General features: G+C 32.8%; 1 pseudogene; it reads left to right on the forward strand.

Moving 5' to 3' along the window:
- The first annotated feature begins 15,490 nt into the window (after positions 1-15,490).
- Positions 15,491-16,340, forward strand: LOC105857771 (KATNB1-like protein 1 pseudogene; annotated as a pseudogene).
- The last annotated feature ends 1,764 nt before the right edge of the window (positions 16,341-18,104 follow it).

Below are 18,104 nucleotides of genomic sequence, written 5' to 3' on the forward strand. Positions count from 1 at the left end.
ATAAAGTGAATTTACTAGAGAATATTTGATTCTAGAGTAAAGTAAGACAAATGAAGAAAATAAAAATTCTCAGTAATCTAATCAGGTTAATAACCACTGTTTCCAATTTGGTATATTTCCACATGTATTTATTCTTTAGAATAAATTCTACATTAATGGGTAAAGGCATATTCAAGACTCTTGATAGACATGAAGCAGCCCATTTCATTGTTTGTTTTTATCATTGATGGGTATTATCATGTTAAATATTTTAAAATTTAGAAGGAAACAACTATTATGCTATTATTTTTTAAATTTATATTCATTTAATTATTAATAATGGTGAAAATGTTTTCCCATAAAGTTTGGAGAGACAAGAATTATTTGTTATTCTTTCAAAACCTGAATATAAGAAATATGATAATTCCTTCCATATGCACAAACATGCAGATGAAACACGGCAATATATTTTTATCCTTTCTTGTATTCAAACAAGTAAAATTCAAACAAGTAAAAATTAGCTTTAGAAATATATTTCTTTTTTAACTGAAGAATTAAAATTATAAGTTAACCAGGTCTAGTCACCATTTACTAGAACAAGAAGAGACAGATTTGTTGGGAATAGAAGAAATCAACAAAACAGTTTTTCAGATTTTCTTGTCATTGTTCTTAATAAACAAGATTATGGGGCACTTTCTATCATGACACTTTTAAGAAAGAACTACAAATTGGTATCTACTATAGATAATTCTAAAATGAAAGTCATTAAGCTCCAGCTTTAGGAAGAAATATAAAAGGAATTGTGCTGTACTCAATTAAGTACCCATTGCACCAAGCGTCAAGGCAAACTTTTGTAATGTAGAACACACATAGCCACTTCAAGTTATTCAAAAATAGAATATCAGTTTTACAAATTGTGTCTAGAAATCAACACGATTGCTTGTACTTGGTCAATGAGGTTCTGAGAAATTGATAACAACATTTAAATTCCAAATACAGAAGAAGTAAAGAGAGTAAAAGTTAAGTGGTAAGGGAACTTGTTGACATACCACAGCATCATTATATCTACTATTTGGAGGTTCACAAAGGCACGAAGATGCTATGATAATTTACAAATGTTGCATGTGGCATTTATTAACGGCAAATAAAGATGTATTAGAAAATTACAGTATAGTTAGAGTCATTTTCATATGTATAAATCTTCTGCAGTTATGCACTTAATTAATTTGTATTTATCAGAAGAACAAAAGAACAGCCATTACATTTGTGGTTCCTGCATAAAAGTTGAACTGATAGAATTAAAGAATTTTTGATAATTTCTGCCTTGGAATATGGCTAAATTTAAACCTACTGTCTTTCATTTAATAGCTGTTCAGGAAGTGTTTTTTTGAATGGCATTGAATTTAAAGGCTTATTATTTTGTTCTGAAAGTCTAAGCTTGTATTTTCTGCTGTGCAATGGGAGAAATTCAGGGCCTATTTGGTAGCATACTTCCAACATTTAGATTAACTCCTAGGGTATCCTATTAGTATGACAGAAATTATATTATTGTTCTACTCTATTACATTTTTATATAAAATATTACTTTAAAAAATTGAATCAAACAATAATTGCCACAATCTGCATATTAACCTTAATAGAGAAATATCATTGAAGGGAAAATGAATTACCTTTGTAATGAACTAGCAAACTTTATAAAATACTTATTGTAATGCAACCTTAATGCAGTTTCTCGCCTCAAAAAAAAAAAAAAAAAAAAAAAAAAAAAAAAAACACCAAAAAAACATGGAAGCTGCAGGGATTTTAAAGCTGTCCTGGTTATCAGCTTATCCTTGTAAGCTTCTGCTTATCTTATCAAAGTAAGGCATCACTTTTGCTTCCTTCTGCTAATAAGGTCTGGAGCAGAGCTTTCCTCTAGCGGCTTAGTAATTCCTTTTGCAGACAGAAGTGTTCAGTCTGTTGGCTCTCTCCTCACTTATCTTTCCATTTAGTTTTTTTTTTTTTTTTTTTTTTTTCCAGGGCAACAAGAGATCCAAATCCATTTTCTTTCATTGCTGGAATTTTAAGATTCTAACGACTACAAAGAAGCATCTTTTTTTCCTCAAAACCTTAATTCTAAGTACATTTTAATTTTCTAGATGTCTAAATGATTGGGTAAGAATGTAGATTTTGGGGTAAGTCAGAAGGCATGCTTAAATCATGAGTGAACTAAGCATGAATCACATTTCTGACACTTTTATAATAATAGAAGATAATGGGCAAATAACTTAGGTTTCAATACCTCAGTTCCCCTTTATTTAACATGATGATAGAAATAAGTAATTCACAAGGTAATTGTAAGGATAAATAAGTCAATATAGACACTAAATAATTGCATGTTTTATTATTAACCCTATTATTAAATTTATTCTTAAATAAAATAATATAGAGAGAATAGCTGGTATAATTATTATTATTTGTATAATTATAAATTATACAATTTATAATTAATTGTAATGGCATCTTTGGAAGACAGATTTCGAATTCAATATTACTTTAGTAAATATGAAGGAAAGAGAAAAACAGACTACAGCTTCATCAGGATAAAGCTAAATTAGAATGGTTGAAAAGTGAAAGAAGGAGAAAAGATTAATTAAATTTGGGAGCAATGGAAAAAGTATCAGGGTACAAAAAGAAACCCTATACAGTAGATTGGCAGTGTAAGCATCACAGTTTCAAAGGCAAAATTAAGGCTGTGGGACAAAATGAAGGACATAGTTTGTAAGAACCATGAAGTAATCTTCCTAATGAACAGACAACTTGTCAAACCCTTCCTGGAATTCTGCAGCATGTCCACGACTCCCAATCTAAGAAGAATGTGAAAACTTGAAGAGGGTTCAGAGGACAGCCACAAAGATAATGAATTGGTTGTAAAGTAAGACCTACAAGAAAAGGTGAAAAGATCTGGAATTATTCAACTTGGAGGCAAGAACATAGAGGTTATTTAAATCCTCAAGTTAAAAATAGATGATATCCATCCCATGCTTTTCCATTGATTCTAAGGAGGAAATCAGTTTAAATCTGAGGAAAGAACATTTATAGAATTTAAACAATAATTTAACAAGCAGGTTCGTTACACATCATTAAGGGATGCTGAGAGTGGTTTACAAAATGTACGTGCTCCTTTAAGTTGTGTAATTTATTTACATATTTAGTTTAGTGAGCTGCGAATGTGCAGTCTTTGATGAAGAAAAGAAATGGCCTCCGTGACCCCACAGGGGTCTTTCCAGTCTTAAATTCCACTGAAATCCAGAGTTAAGTATTAATAGGCCTCTAAATCACTGCCACATTTCTAGCCTTGCCTCTCACTCATTTGTTTCAGAACTGTGGGAGTGAGAAGGAAGTTGGGGAGATTTGGAGCAAGGTGAGGCTAGGAGCAGGGGCAGGATTGGGGGTGGAGAGGAGGTGGGAAGGTGAAACGTTTGGGACCAGAGCATTCCAGAGAGGCAGCAGTTTCCAGGTACAGATGTGAGAAAGAGAGAGTGTTACACATGCAGGCAATGAGCATAATTTGGGTGTGGATTAAACATACTATAAATGAACGAGGTGGTAGGAGATGGAAGATGCTGGAGAGATTGGCTGACAGGAGACTGTACAGGGGTTTCAGTTTCATGATAAAAGTGATCTTCAACTCTTAGGTCTGCAGGCTTGAAGGGTATGTATTAGGGACCTGCTCTGATCAGATTTCTGTTTCATGAAAATAACACTGACAAAAATGTGAACGACGAATGACAGACAGGAGGCAGTGGATATATATCTAGCCATTCCATTTGAGAGCTAAAAAGGATCCAAACAAATTCATAGTGGGCATAGGGAAGGAAAGTAAAAGGAAGGGTTATTTAGGAAAGTTGGGTCTGGGATAATTTTTAGTTTGATACCTCTAGCATCTAGGAAGAAAATGCTAATTTAAAAAGAAAAGAAGATACTTAGTGATACACAGCTTCCATTGAGTCATTTTCTTATCAATTTATTCCATAAATGAATGATTACTATGAATCAGGCCTTATATTAAGTACTCAGGACACCAGGATGTTTTTCAGTACATAAATATATGACCTGGTCTTCTTGGGACAGTCCTGGTTGATACTTTCTATCTTTATCCATTGATGGATAAATGGCTAAACAAAATGTGGTATATACATACAGTGGAATATTATTCAACCTTAAAAAGGAAGGGAATTCTTTCTCTCCCTCCCTCCCTCCCTCCCTCCCTCCCTCCCTCCCTCCCTCCCTCCCTCCCTCCCTCCCTCCCTCCCTCCCTCCTCCTTTCTTTCTTTCTTTCTTTCTTTCTTTCTTTCTTTCTTTCTTTCTTTCTTTCTTTCTTTCTTTCTTTCTTTCTTTCTTTCTTTCTTTCTTTCTTTCTTTCTTTCTTTCTTTCTTTCTTTCTTTCTTTCTTTCTTTCTTTCTTCTTTCTTTCTTTCTTTCTTTCTTTCTTTCTTTCTTTCTTTCTTTCTTTCTTTCTTTCTTTCTTTCTTTCTTTCTTTCTTTCTTTCTTTCTTTCTTTCTTTCTTCTTTCGTATACATTTGCTGGCCATTACTCTACCTTCTTTCGAAAAATTTCTATTCATGTCCTTTGCCCATTTATTGATGGGGTTGATTTTTTCTTGTTGATTTTTTTGAGTTCTATATAGATTCTTGTTATCAGCTGTTCATCAGATGTGTAGAAAGCAAATATTTTCTCCCATTTTGTAGGCTGTCTATTCACTCTAATGATAATTTCCTTGGCTCTGCAGAAGCTTTCTAATTTGATCAGGTCCCATTTATTTATTTTTGTTGTTGCTGTGATTGCATTAGGGGTCTTTTTCATAAATTCTTTGCCTAGGCCAATGTCCGAAAGAATCTTCTCTACATTTTCTTCTAGGATTCTTAAGCTTTCATGCCTTAGCTTTAACTCTGTTATCCATCGTGAATTGACTTTTATAAGAGGTGAGAGGTGGGGATCCAGTTTCAATCATCTGCATGTAGTTTCCAGTTTTGCCAGCACCATTTATTAAAAAGAGATTCTTTTCCCCAGTGTATATTTTTGTCAGTTTTATCAAAGATTAGATGACAATATGTAGATGGTTTCATCTCTGGGTTCTCAGTCCCGTTCCAAAGGTCTATATCTCTGTTCTTGTGCTAGTCAATGCTGTTTTGGTTACTATAGCCTTGCGGTAAAACTTGAAGTCTAGTAGACTAATACACCTCCCAGTTTGTTCTTTTTGCTTAAGATTGATTTGGCTATACAAGGTCTTTTCTGGTTCCATACAAAGCATAGAATTATTTTTTTCTAGATCTATAAAGAATGATGATGGTACTTTGATAGGGATTGTATTAATTATCTAGATCACTTTGGATAGTATGGATATTTTAACAATGTTGATTCTGCCAATCCATGAGCAAAGTAGATTTTTCCATCTGTTTACATGTTCTACAATTTTTTTTCTTAGTGTTTCATAGTTCCTACTGTATATGCCTCTCACCTCTTTCATTAAATATATTCCTAGATATTTAATTTTCTTTGAAGCTGTTGTAAAAGATGCTGCATTTTTTATTTGATTTTCAGCTTGACTGTTATTGGCATATATGAATGCCACTAATTTGTGTGCATTGATTTTGCACCCTGAGACTTCATTAAATTCATTTGTATATTCCAGGAGTCTCTTGGTTGAACGCTTGGGGTTTTCTAGATATAATATCATATCATTGGCAAGAGTGAGAGTTTGATCTCTTCTGCCCCTATTTGGATGCCCTTAATTCTCCTGTCTTATCTAATTGCTCTAGCAATTTAAATTAAAATCAGGAGACAAAATTCTATGTACTATAGTTTCTCAAATTTTCAAAAATACTTCATGTCATTTTAGAATAGCCTCTAAAGCACAATATCAAAAAATTGAAAATGGTGATTTTTGTTTTGTTTGAGCATTATTGGTGATTTAAATTTTTAAATTCATATCATTCTGAATTTCCTAAATTTTCCAAACATGTCATCTATTACTTTTCTAATTGAGAAAATAAAAAAATTTATGAAACTCCATTTCTCTCTACATATGCTAATTAGGTACTACTTATTAGATGCAATATTGCAAAATACTCTTAGCCTCAAATTATTTACAGCATTTGTGTGCTTGAGTTCTCTTTTAGTAGATAAAAGACATTGTTATATATATTACATTATTCACACACATATATATAAATACATATGTATGTGCATATATGTGTATATATACACACATACATATATACATACATATATGTATATATTTACATTTGTGGTAAATGCCAAAATGTCATTGTTACATCAGCATCTGCATGATGTTACATCAGCATCTACATCAGCATCAGCATGCTAGAATGATTATTCTAGCATTCATATTTCAAAATTTATTTATTGATATCTATAACTTTGAAATTCACTGACATGACAATTATTTGTAAATTCCAGCCAGATAAAACATAAGCAAAGCAAAACAGAACAAGCCAACAGGCATTACATAAGGTGTCTGCAAATATAATGGAAGTGTTATTTCAGGAACATAGTTTGTTGTTCCTAATTTTTCTACTGCAACAACGTAAGGCAAGGCTCAATTGCAGTGCAAAAACCCAAACAGTCTATAATATCATCAAACATTAGATGGAAAACCATACAGTTCTATATCAAATAGCTAGTAATTTATGATAAATTTTATGTGTAAAAAGAGGAAAAACTTTAAATAAGATCAATTGGCAGTAAATAATTCTGCCAATATCCTTTACAGTAAGGATACTCCTCCAGTAACTTTCACTATTAATTACAGTAGCATGCATTTTCATAATCTGTTGTTAATTCTGCAGTGTTTAGATGAACTTGGCTCTGACACATTCCATTTTTTACCTACGACCAGTAGAATGAACTACTTGCTTAGGTTATGCTGTGTCAAACTGCTAAAGTGTTTATATACACACTGCATACAATACCTCTCTTAAACACATTTCATATTACTTTTTTTCATCCATAATAAAACATATAAAATTATTTGGTATACAAATGTAAACAGAAAACACAGGTGCAAATCAAAAAATTTTGATAATGACAAAAATTAAATTGTTTTGCTAAAGTAGTCTGCTATTACAATACTAAAACCAATTTCTTTTACTCATCCACTGCTTTTCCTGTTTCCACTACTTATATAAGCATATGGGTAGAAATTTCAATTAGGTTGGTTTTGAAAGTAATAATTGACTTTCAGTCTTTTTCCTCACTATGTGCATTCGAAAGTGAAAATAAAATTAATCTAATATTTTATTATATATGTATATAAACAGAATTGAGATTCTTTTATGTGTAAGATAATTAATGCTTAGAAATAATCCAAAAAGGAAATGTATAATTATGTCTAAGCATTGATAATATTTCTGACTCAAAAAACTACCTGCCTGATGAATAAAATACATTATTTACTTATATAGTGTAAGTTCTTTTTATTTGTGTTAATTTGAACTTTAAAATAATTCTTAATAAGTTTGATTTCAACTTCAAATATGTTTGTTTGAAAAAGAAAACCTCATTTTTCAATTCCAGTGAATATATGGTACACCATTATTAGTGTATTTTACTAACTCTTTGGATGAAAATAAGTTTAGTAGTTATATTTTCCAAATAAATATGAAATAAAATCCATTCCAACTATTCATATGATTCTGCTATTTATACAAAAAGTTTAGTTAAGAATAAGCTACATTTTCCAAGGAATTATAAAATGTTGTAATTTTAATGAATTATGAAATGAAAAATGGAAGATTGTAAATATATAAAATGAATAAATTGCTTTTTTAATGTAGGTAAGTTGTTCCAAAATAAAAATTGAATCATTAAAATGTAAGATGAAGCTGGGTTTTGTGCTCATCAGCTTTCATTAATATTTTATAAGACAAATATTTTTTATAGTACAATGTGAAAAACTTGTTAAAACTTTAATTGTATTTTCATACTTTCAGTGGCCATTCACTCATTTTTTGCAAGCTAATATGTCCATGTTGAATTTTATAGCAAACAAATTCCTGAAAGTGTTACAAGAGAATTGGGATTTGATAAAATGCTGTGGATTTCCAGCCTGAGACAGAGTAGGCTAAAAAGCCTAAAATAAGCACTGTGCATTTAAGAGTTTAAACTCTGTGCAATTAAGTAGCTTAGAAATGTTGGAATTTTTTCAGAATAACAATGTCAAGTAAATTGTTTTTCATTTTATACCTTGTTGCATACAAGACATATTGAGAGAGTAAGACAAAGAGATAAACATATACAAGGACGTATATCTACTATACTTGGTAGCAGGCGTGCGCTTGAGGGCCAGAGCTGGGCCAGAGTAAGGGTTAAAGGGCTACCATATGGAGTCTAAAGTACTGTTGAGCTTTTCAATTCTAAGTGCTACCGTGGGGCTCATAGTAACCTTCATTGTTGAAAAGGAGTCACCAGCTGGATCAAGATTTGTAACCACATTAGAAGCAAGTTTTCTAGTTGTCAGTGCTTGGGGCAAAAGACTGTAAGAAGTGAACAGCTGTGTCCTTAGAGAAAAGAGATCAGCTTTGGTGAATTCTGTGACACGTCTGTCACTGAGGGAAGGTTTGATAAGGGTTACACAGATGAGGATATTAAATGTATCTTCAAGGTCAAAAGGGAAAAAATGAAGGTGAATTTTGAATTCTGCTAGGATTGTTCTGTTAAAGGAAACTAATGTAAAATAATCTTTGCAGTATGTGTTTGAAGAAAGGCAACAGCACACAATTTGATCATTATTGGGTTATAACAGCATGCAATAAGTTGTTAGATAGATCTAGGTCTTTATTTCGAATGTGTGCAAACGTCACTTTGAGTGCTAAATTTGTCAGTCTGACCTAAAAATGACAACTAAATATTCTTTGTGCAAATAGAGCTATATGCTGTATTCTTAGCTCTACATAATGGGAAGAATAAGAAGAATATAAATTTCTAAAAATGTCTACTATAAATACTATACTATTTTCAGTGATGCTCACTATTGAATACCCAACTGAAACAGGGGTCAATCATTTGGATTAGAGTCAGTAAACATGCACCTTGAGTACAGCTAACCCCATATTGATCATATATTTTTTTTCATTCTGCATTGCCAAATCATGACCTAAACAAAGAGCATGAAAAAAGTAAATGTAGGTGAGAGTAAGGTTTAAGAGTTCCTTAGGAGCAAGTCAGAAATTGTATGTGAAAGATAGAGCGAGAAGAGAAAAGAGATATGGATAGAGAGAGAGGAAGAGAGAGGGAGAGTGTGTGAGTACATTGGCTAAAGGAACTAAGAGACACTAAGAAAGAAACAATATAAAATATGTAGCCACTGAATGTTTATTACTTGTATTACACTTTTAATCAGTTTTTCCTATAAGACGTTCATTAGTAATGAGTGTGCTATGAAAGATCTTGAGCTGTCTCTTTTTTTTTTTTTTTTTTTTTTTTTGGTCAAGTATGAATAGAACACTATATATGTACCTGCATTAAGCAGGGATTATTTTCTATGACAAAATGTTCCATCAGTACTCAGGTGCTGAGGTGCTCAGAGTATCCATGTTGTTGGCATTCAATAAGTGCTTAATAATAGTAATAATACCACAGATAACGTGCAATTTAAGGAATAAAATTGGCCTTTACATAGTTTTCTCTTTTGCAAAGAATAAAATGTCTTCCCTGGCCATTTTTTGTCTGATGTTCTGTGAACATTTTCCCATTAATGTGAGGGTAGCTCTACTTTGACGAATGCTTCTGCTGTACTCAGGAAGATGAAAAATAGCCCAGATCACAATCACTTGAGTTATGTTCACAGATAGGAATGCTATAGGTTCTCAAAACATTTTACTCATAATGTCTAATGAAACTAGTTTTGTTTCATTGACATCCTCTGCAGTCCTTGATGCTAGATGGAGCATTTGTTTTGATGAATTATGTGGCTAATTGCAGAGGTAAGAGAGAGATGGAGCAGAACAAATTATCTGAAGTAGGATTATTGCTTTATGGATATATATTAAAGATATGACAATAATATATAAAAACATAGTCTAATGGTTGTCAAATAGGCATCCAAGAAGCCGAATATATTATGTGTAAAAAAGAAATTGTGATACAATTAAAGCAATAACATGGAAGAATGAAAGGAGTACAAGTATAAGTTTATATTTTGGCAGATTACACTTATAATTATATACAGATACAAATAAGTTGGTCATATAATAAATATATAATAATGATAGGATATTTAAAATTTGTTAAATCGTTTATAATTATAAAATCAACTTATCTGACATGTGAAGTTGTGTCAAATTCTTTCATAGTCTTATAAGAGAATTTAATCTTAACTACCATGGCTATCATCATTAAACTTTAGTGAGTCATAGAGGGCAATCTACATGTGCCTGATTTCTTTCAAGAAGCTGATACATTCTTAATGGAAGTATTTATATCTGATTTCCTTCTCAGGGTTCTTTGTCACTTGTGATTACTTGCTTGGATTTCTCATATTCAAATACCAAGAAGCCTTAAGTTCATTCAAAACACCATGATAAAGGGCAGTGATCAGAGAGAATTATCACTCACTGATCACTCAATGATCTATTGCATGGGGTTAGTAACTACAGATCTCAGGGACAAATTCAGACTTCTATTCTTATAAATAAAGTTTTATGAAAACATAACTATGCTCATTAATTTATACATTGTCAATATCTGCTTCCGCCCTTCAGAGCAGAACTGTGTCCTTGGGACAGAGATCTTATGGTCTGCAAAGCCTAAAATATTTGCTATCTGGTCCTTTATAGAAGTTTCAGGACCCAAGATTTATTATAATAAAGTAGCTAAATTGTCTTAAATCTAAATCCAGCACTCCCTCTCAATCTGTTTTGTTCTTTTAATCCTCCTTTGAAAATACCTAAATCTAATCCCCTAACTATTATTCAGTGACTGACTAGATAGGTCTTAAAAAGTCAAGTGCCGCACTCTGGGAGGCTGAGGCAGGAGGATTGCTCAAGGTCAGGAGTTCGAAACCAGCCTGAGCAAAAGCAAGACCCTGTCTCTACTAAAAATAGAAAGAAATTAATTGACCAACTAAAAATATATAGAAAAAATTAGCTAGGCATCATGGTGGCGCATGCCTGTAGCCCCAGCTACTTGGCAGGCTGAGGCAAAAGGATCACTTGAGCCCAGGAGTCTGAGGTTGCTGTGAGCTATGCTGATGCCATTGCACTCTAGCCCAGGCAACAGAGTGAGACTCTGTCTCAAAAAAAAAAAAAAAAAAAGGCAAGTGCCATGGCTGATACCTGTAATCCTCACACGTTGGGAGGCCAATGGAGGAGGGTCACTTGAGGCCAGGAGTTTAAGACCAGTCTGAGTGACAGAGCAAGACTCTGTCTCTACAAAAAAAAAAAAAAAAAAAAAAAATCAGCTTGGCAGGGTGGCACACACCTGTAGTCCCAGCTACTTGGGAAGCTGAGGCAAGAGGATTGCTTGAGCTCAGGAATTCAAGGTTGCAGTGTACTCCAGCCTGGGCAATAGGGCAAGACCTTGTCTCTAGAAAAAAAGGGCTTTCTAAGGAGTTTTCATTTGAGAAAACATTAAAAAACAAAAAGGCCTAAAATAATGTTTATGTTTGAATGACTTTTAGGTATAGCCAACAAATTCTAAGGCTGATTAATTTTAAATAATATTTTAAAGTAATAGCAAACATGTATACAATACATATTCATTGCCAGTTATAGTTCTAAATATATTGTTTATATTAACTTATTTAATCTTCACCACAATTTCTTGGACAGAAGCATCATTATCATCATCTGTTTTGGGGGAATGAGGAATTTTAGGCACAGAGATTTTAAGTAATTTACCAAAAGTAAGACAGCTAAATGGGAGGCAGAAATGAAATTGGAATCCAGGCGTGCTGAATAAGCAATAGGTTCCATGGCCTCAGTGTACATCTTTTGGGCAATGAATGTACTTTATTATTCAGTGAACACTGTTAGGACCCTGAAAAGATCACTACCTCTTGTTCGCACTTATTGCCATAAAGCTTCAATGAAAGCAAGTTACAACAATAACAATTCAGCAAGAGATTGTCATCTCATATATGGAGATATCCTATGTCTTTTACTTTCTAGTGCTTGGCAATAGATGAAAACATTAAAAGAACACTTGAATGTGGAGAAGACAAGAAAAGTGGTGATACTTTGGGGTTTATATAACATTGAATTGAAATTGAGAATGAGATTAAATATTCTCCAGATAGCAAAAAGTTTCTTTAGAAGACAGAGATGGGGCATTTCTTTTATCACAAAGTCCAAGAGAAAATGTCATAAATAAAATAATTTTACTATTACATGTGATTCACACATGAGGCAATCACAGATGAAGCTCAGAAAAATTAGCAAATCTATAGTAACAGGTAACAGAGATATATTTACTTGAAAGATGGCTAAGAAAATCAAATAAGAAAGAATGAATTCTGCTCAACTAAAGAAAATAAACTGTCACCTAAAGAAACTTCTAAAAGTTAAAAGAAATTATATTATTCAGACATTATTAAAACTAATCAGCATAATACTCGGATAAACTTGGAAAAATAACCCTCTTTCTATTTTTAGAGTAAGTCACATTATTTACTCTTATTATCAGAAAAAATATGGGTCACTAAAACATCTTGAGAATTCTCTAGTTTATAAATTTTTCTTTTTCTGGTGGGAATGTACCTAAAAACTAATCAAAACATAAAAGATTAAGTCACATTTAAACTCAACTTATTAATTTTAATTTATGAACATTTCTTTATAATCCATAGTCTGAGAATCTCTTCATACTCAGTATTTGACTCATAAGAAAATAAAATATTACAATTACGTTTTTCCAGGAAATTATCTAATGAACTAAATTAAAACAGCAATGTTTCTTCTTTAAAACTAAGCTCTGAAGGAAGCTGAACTTCTGTTGTCTGATATGCTTAGTACTCAATTGTGTCCTATATCATTGTACAGTCATTTTGAAAATGAGAAATGCTATGGATTCAAAACATTATTTTGTTTTACATTTAATAAAAAATATTGGCTACTGAAATCAAAGAATAAAATTTTGTTACAATAGCTGTTTTTATAATACACATTCAAAAAATAATTAAACATTCGCATGTGATGGAGGGATAAATCTGTTTAAAAGGGTTTAAAGTACAACCACTCACAACTAAGCTGGCCTTTGTCAGCATGCACTTGACATCTGAATGAGTCTATTCTCTGTGTGGCGAGGGGTCAACACAATAAAATGGCTGTCATTGAATCATAGAGTGGTGTTGGAGAATACTACCAAAATGCTGTCTAGGTGTTCTAACACTGATCTGTGGAGAGGTCACTTTCACCTGAGTGACCTATGAAACCTATGAAACCTCATGGTCAACAAGACACAAAGAATGGTTAACAAGCCCAGAGACAGTAAATATTGAAGCAGCTCTTCCTTGACCAGTGCTTTGTATTTAACCAAAGTCTTCTACAGGAGCATTGTTAGATCTGTTTTAAAACTATGGAAAGAATGTCAACTTGACACCCCTGGATGGATAGGCATTTTCTGTCAAAATCCCACCTTGGTTCAACCATAGAAACTCTATTATGCTCATTATTTTTACTATCATTGCTGTTCTTGTTTAAATTGGGTCATTTGTAAGATTTCCATTGAAGAAAGAGATTAGCCACTTAATAGACTAAAAAGCCACTTCACTAAAGAAATAAATTCATTTCTCAGACTATCTAAATATTTCACATAGTTATATGCTAAATAAATTTTTATATTATAAGGTGGTTTGACATAATGGGATGACTTTAAAAACAAAATTTATCTTCAAAGTTCTGCTTTAAATATGAGGCAGAGAATAGTACAAACTGTACATAATTTCAGAATTACATATAATATTTATTTTGTTAAAAAATGATATAATTATTTAGATTTAGGATTTTTATTAAGTGCTTCAATTAATGATTACTCTGGGTAAGAAAAAATTGTGTATTATAGACACAAAAATACTAAAGACCATCTATAACAAATTTTTGTAGAATATATTTAATAACAAAAACTATAGATTGTAAATATTGGCCCGCTTTACCACAAAGGTAGGTAGATTGATTGGGAGACTTATGACAAATGACTTTCAATTAAGTTGCAAAAAAATTCTTAAACTCCACAAATTTATAAATCAAATGCATGATCATTTAGAAAGCCAGCGGTTTCCATAGAGTAGGCCATGCTCGACTAGCACATCTTGATATAGTCTGTAAAGCATGAAGAGCCCCCCTATTTATATCAGATATTTAAACCTATGTATGGCCTCTTCCTCAGTTTAACCTCTTGCTTTGGCTTCCTACTCAAAAAGGTTCTTGTTGTTCAGTGTTAACCACAGTTATGACTAAAGAAAATTTCTTTTCACTAGTTTGGTCCTACAAAATCTTCACTGGCCAGGCTACAAGAGGAGGGTTTTCAGGCAATGTTTAAAAAAATCAAATTTTCATTTTTAACAGCTAATCTAAATTTGGATATCAAGAGTCTGTTTTGAACATCGTATGTTAAACACAGTGTATCTTGAAATCACTCGGGTGCCTGATATCCTGGTGGTTTAGCTGGATTAAATGTAATTTGCTGGAAGTGTTCAATTAGAGTGAAGAAAATTAAATGCAGAAGATAAGTCATAGCAAGCTATAGGCTTGGTTACTGTGCCCTTGGTCATAAATTTTGATAGAAATTAGATTGGCATTTGCACCAATGTATCATATTAGTCGTTTTTATTCCTGATTCCTCTCCAGCATGAGCTCATTAATTCACAGGACATCACAGACTTGGTATGTGCCAAGCATAGTGCTGACCCTGAGTGCCACAATGGAGAATTGGCAGCAGTGGCCCCTCTCTTATGAAATTTATAGTTTTATAAAGTATTTCAAGGCAGAAAGTATATCTTATTCATTTAATTATATTAAAACATATACAATAGATGTTTAATAAGCATTTATGAATCTTGACTGAAAAGTTATAGGGTGTGTACATCACATTTTCAAAATTTTGGATGCTGTTGGAGATATTCTTAATATATCAAATAAGAGACTATAAATTTAAACAATTTTTAAAATCTGGATATTTTTCAATCTCAAATTACAGCAAATAGGATTAAATTTGTAGAGAAGTGCTTTTAAATAACACTCAAGGTAGGAATAGTGCTGAGTGGCTCCAAGGAGCCAAAGGACATTCTAGTCCTTTGGTCAGCACTAGGGCTGGGCTGAGGTGAGCTGGTCCATGAGGCACAAATATTTAAGACATTACAGCATCTGAAATCCACAATGCTACAAAACAGAACTTTTCTCAGGTGCAGTGGAGCACACCTGTAATCCTAGGTACTTAGAAGGCTGAGACTGGAGGATTGCCAGTTCAAACCCAGCCTGGGCAACATAACAAGACATAAAAAAGTAACTTTATAATGATATTGAGGATCATTACATTGATTTTCCTAGAAAAGGGATCTCTAGTTTTTCTAATAAGAACACAAAGGAGGTTAAGAAATCTCCAAAACAGTTGGCTGTTTACATAAATGGAACAGTTGGACAAGCTGTAGTAAGCCAACATAAACAATTTAAGATGATCTATTGTAGAAAGGAACTTCATCACCCCTTTCCAAATTCTTGTTACAGAAAAAAACTATCCCCTAGAAGTGGGGGTTGTGACATGGCAAATAAAGAAAATGAACTGCTTGTGCAGGCTACCTGCCTGAAAAACTATTCCATAGTAATGGAACATATTTGTATAACTATAGTGATTCTAGTTCTTCACAGAGAGAAGGCCCATTATCAAAATAAATTTTTTTTCTGAGATTTCTTAGGACCATGAAACAAATGGCCAAAGTTTTGTTCAGCAGAAATTTGCGATTAAATGTAACTTTATATGGAGAAAGCGTGAACTTGTAGCTTATTTGGTGAGGATAGAAGATCTTGGAGTTTTGGTAGATTGCCTTTCTGGGCTGACCAAGAGTTTACAGGAAGAAAAACAATCATCGCACTTGGTTGCTGTGTAGAATTTTTGCCTCTAGTAAAATCACTACTCAAGAGCAAATTTGAAGAATATGTAACAGGTGGTTTAACTGGCTTCAAGCAGTCATAAAAAGGTGGTAGTCAGAACTATTATCCAAAACAGAAATTATAAATGATGGAAATATTCAGATTTTAAAACAACAAGTAGATTGTGGGAACAGGAAAACCATCTTACTTTTATTCCAGGATATACTGGTAACATAGCTGGGGATGTGGATGCTTATTTATTACAGTTACATTGAGAGATTTCATCCACTCAGGAGTATTTGGTTATTCTAAACATCCCTGGGCTATACAGATTTACCAAAAAATAATGGTCTCACCTGAGAACTGTGAACTGTGGAAGAAATCAAAACCATCTTTTCTTTTAAAAAGCTGCATAAGAAAACAACTAGTGAAAAACCTAACAATCTACTTCACATTGAAGTGAAAAGGTATCCAGAAGGAGCAGCTTCCACTTCGAGGAGGGGAAAGGGCACTATGAAGATCGTTTGCCTTTGCTGCATTTGGGATTTATATGGTTATTTGGTAACACTGTTTAAGAATCACTGAGTCTTAATGCAATCCTACATAAAGATTATAATTTATACTATTTGAAAAAAAAAGGACTTATTAGTAGGAACCACTTTTTTAAGATTGTTTTATTAAAAAACACTTAAATGTGTGCTGCTATTTTCTTATGTCAGAAAGATTAAAAGTTTAAAACATCATAGCACGAATAAATATTAAATTATTTTTGTTCACACTGAGATACTATATATGCAAAATGCCTTAATTATTAATAAGCCAGTGTGTTATGATATCAATATATTTTTAACAAAAATAAAACCAACTACGCTTCCAGCAAGATAAAAATCATGGAATTAAATCAGGGGTTTACATTCATGTCAAATGCCATTGAAATGTATTCCACACCATTTTTAAACCATGAGAATATTTTTAGTACATCTGATTTTTTGACAGATTTATCATGTTGTGTAAGTATTTATTATCTCTATCTAAGGAAAAAGTCGAATATGTATTTGTAAGCATGTTTAACTAGAAATGTCCAGTGAGTTGGCTAGCATAGTTTATTCACTTTTTATTGTATATAGATTTCTAATATTTTTAATTCTGTGTCATTTAAACTTCTCATTGGGTGTTGAATCATAAAAATATAAACTTCCTTCATTTTAAACTTTGTAAATACTTCTTTAAAAAACCCACAAAAGGCTCTCAAGGTAGCCACAGAGCTATAGGATGAAGGAGAGACATCAACGCAGGGAGAAGTTTCTATGAAAATAGCTTAATAATTTCCGTTTATTTTCACCTCTTTGACACAATTAAATTTCTAAAAAAGTACAGAAAATTTGAGATACAACCACAATATTCAGGTAAAAGGAAAAAAGTATCTCATTTGCCATAGTATAACTGGAATTAAATTTTTCATTCCAGGATTCACATTATAAGAGAAATTCAAGGAAGTGCTGAAGAAATTGGTATTGATTCTCCTGGTGAAGAAAGTCAGAAAAGAAGAGCTAGCATTAAGTACACAAAAGATTGCCAAATTAAAGATGAATTTTATGTATATCTGTTAGGTAGATAGCTAGGCTCTCTGGGTCTTCTAGGGACAAGCATGCCCTGCTTTGGCGCTGCCTTGAGCAATTGTCCCACCTGGGAAGAAGGGTAAGGGCAGACACTCAGTTTTGGAGTTGCTCCACCCTTAATCCTATCCAGAATAACTGCTACACCTGGGGAAGGAGGGAACACTTTACCAGTTTGGGAATTCCCCAGCCTAGGCATATTAGGATTTGGAAAGTGATGAGTAACCTAAGGCTAGTTATTATGTCATTAGCTTAAATCTACATTGTGGCTCATCCCCCTCAGTTAGGGCTTTTAGAGAAGGAGCTAAGCATACACAGATACAACCTTGAGAACATCTCTCAATCAGTTGGTAACATCCACACCTCCCAAAAACTTTTCTCCAGAATAGGCCAATAAAAGGAAACAACTTGAGAATTCCCAGA

This window comes from Microcebus murinus, chromosome 11 (genome assembly GCF_040939455.1).
Source record: "Microcebus murinus isolate Inina chromosome 11, M.murinus_Inina_mat1.0, whole genome shotgun sequence".
Classification (NCBI taxonomy): domain Eukaryota; kingdom Metazoa; phylum Chordata; class Mammalia; order Primates; family Cheirogaleidae; genus Microcebus; species Microcebus murinus.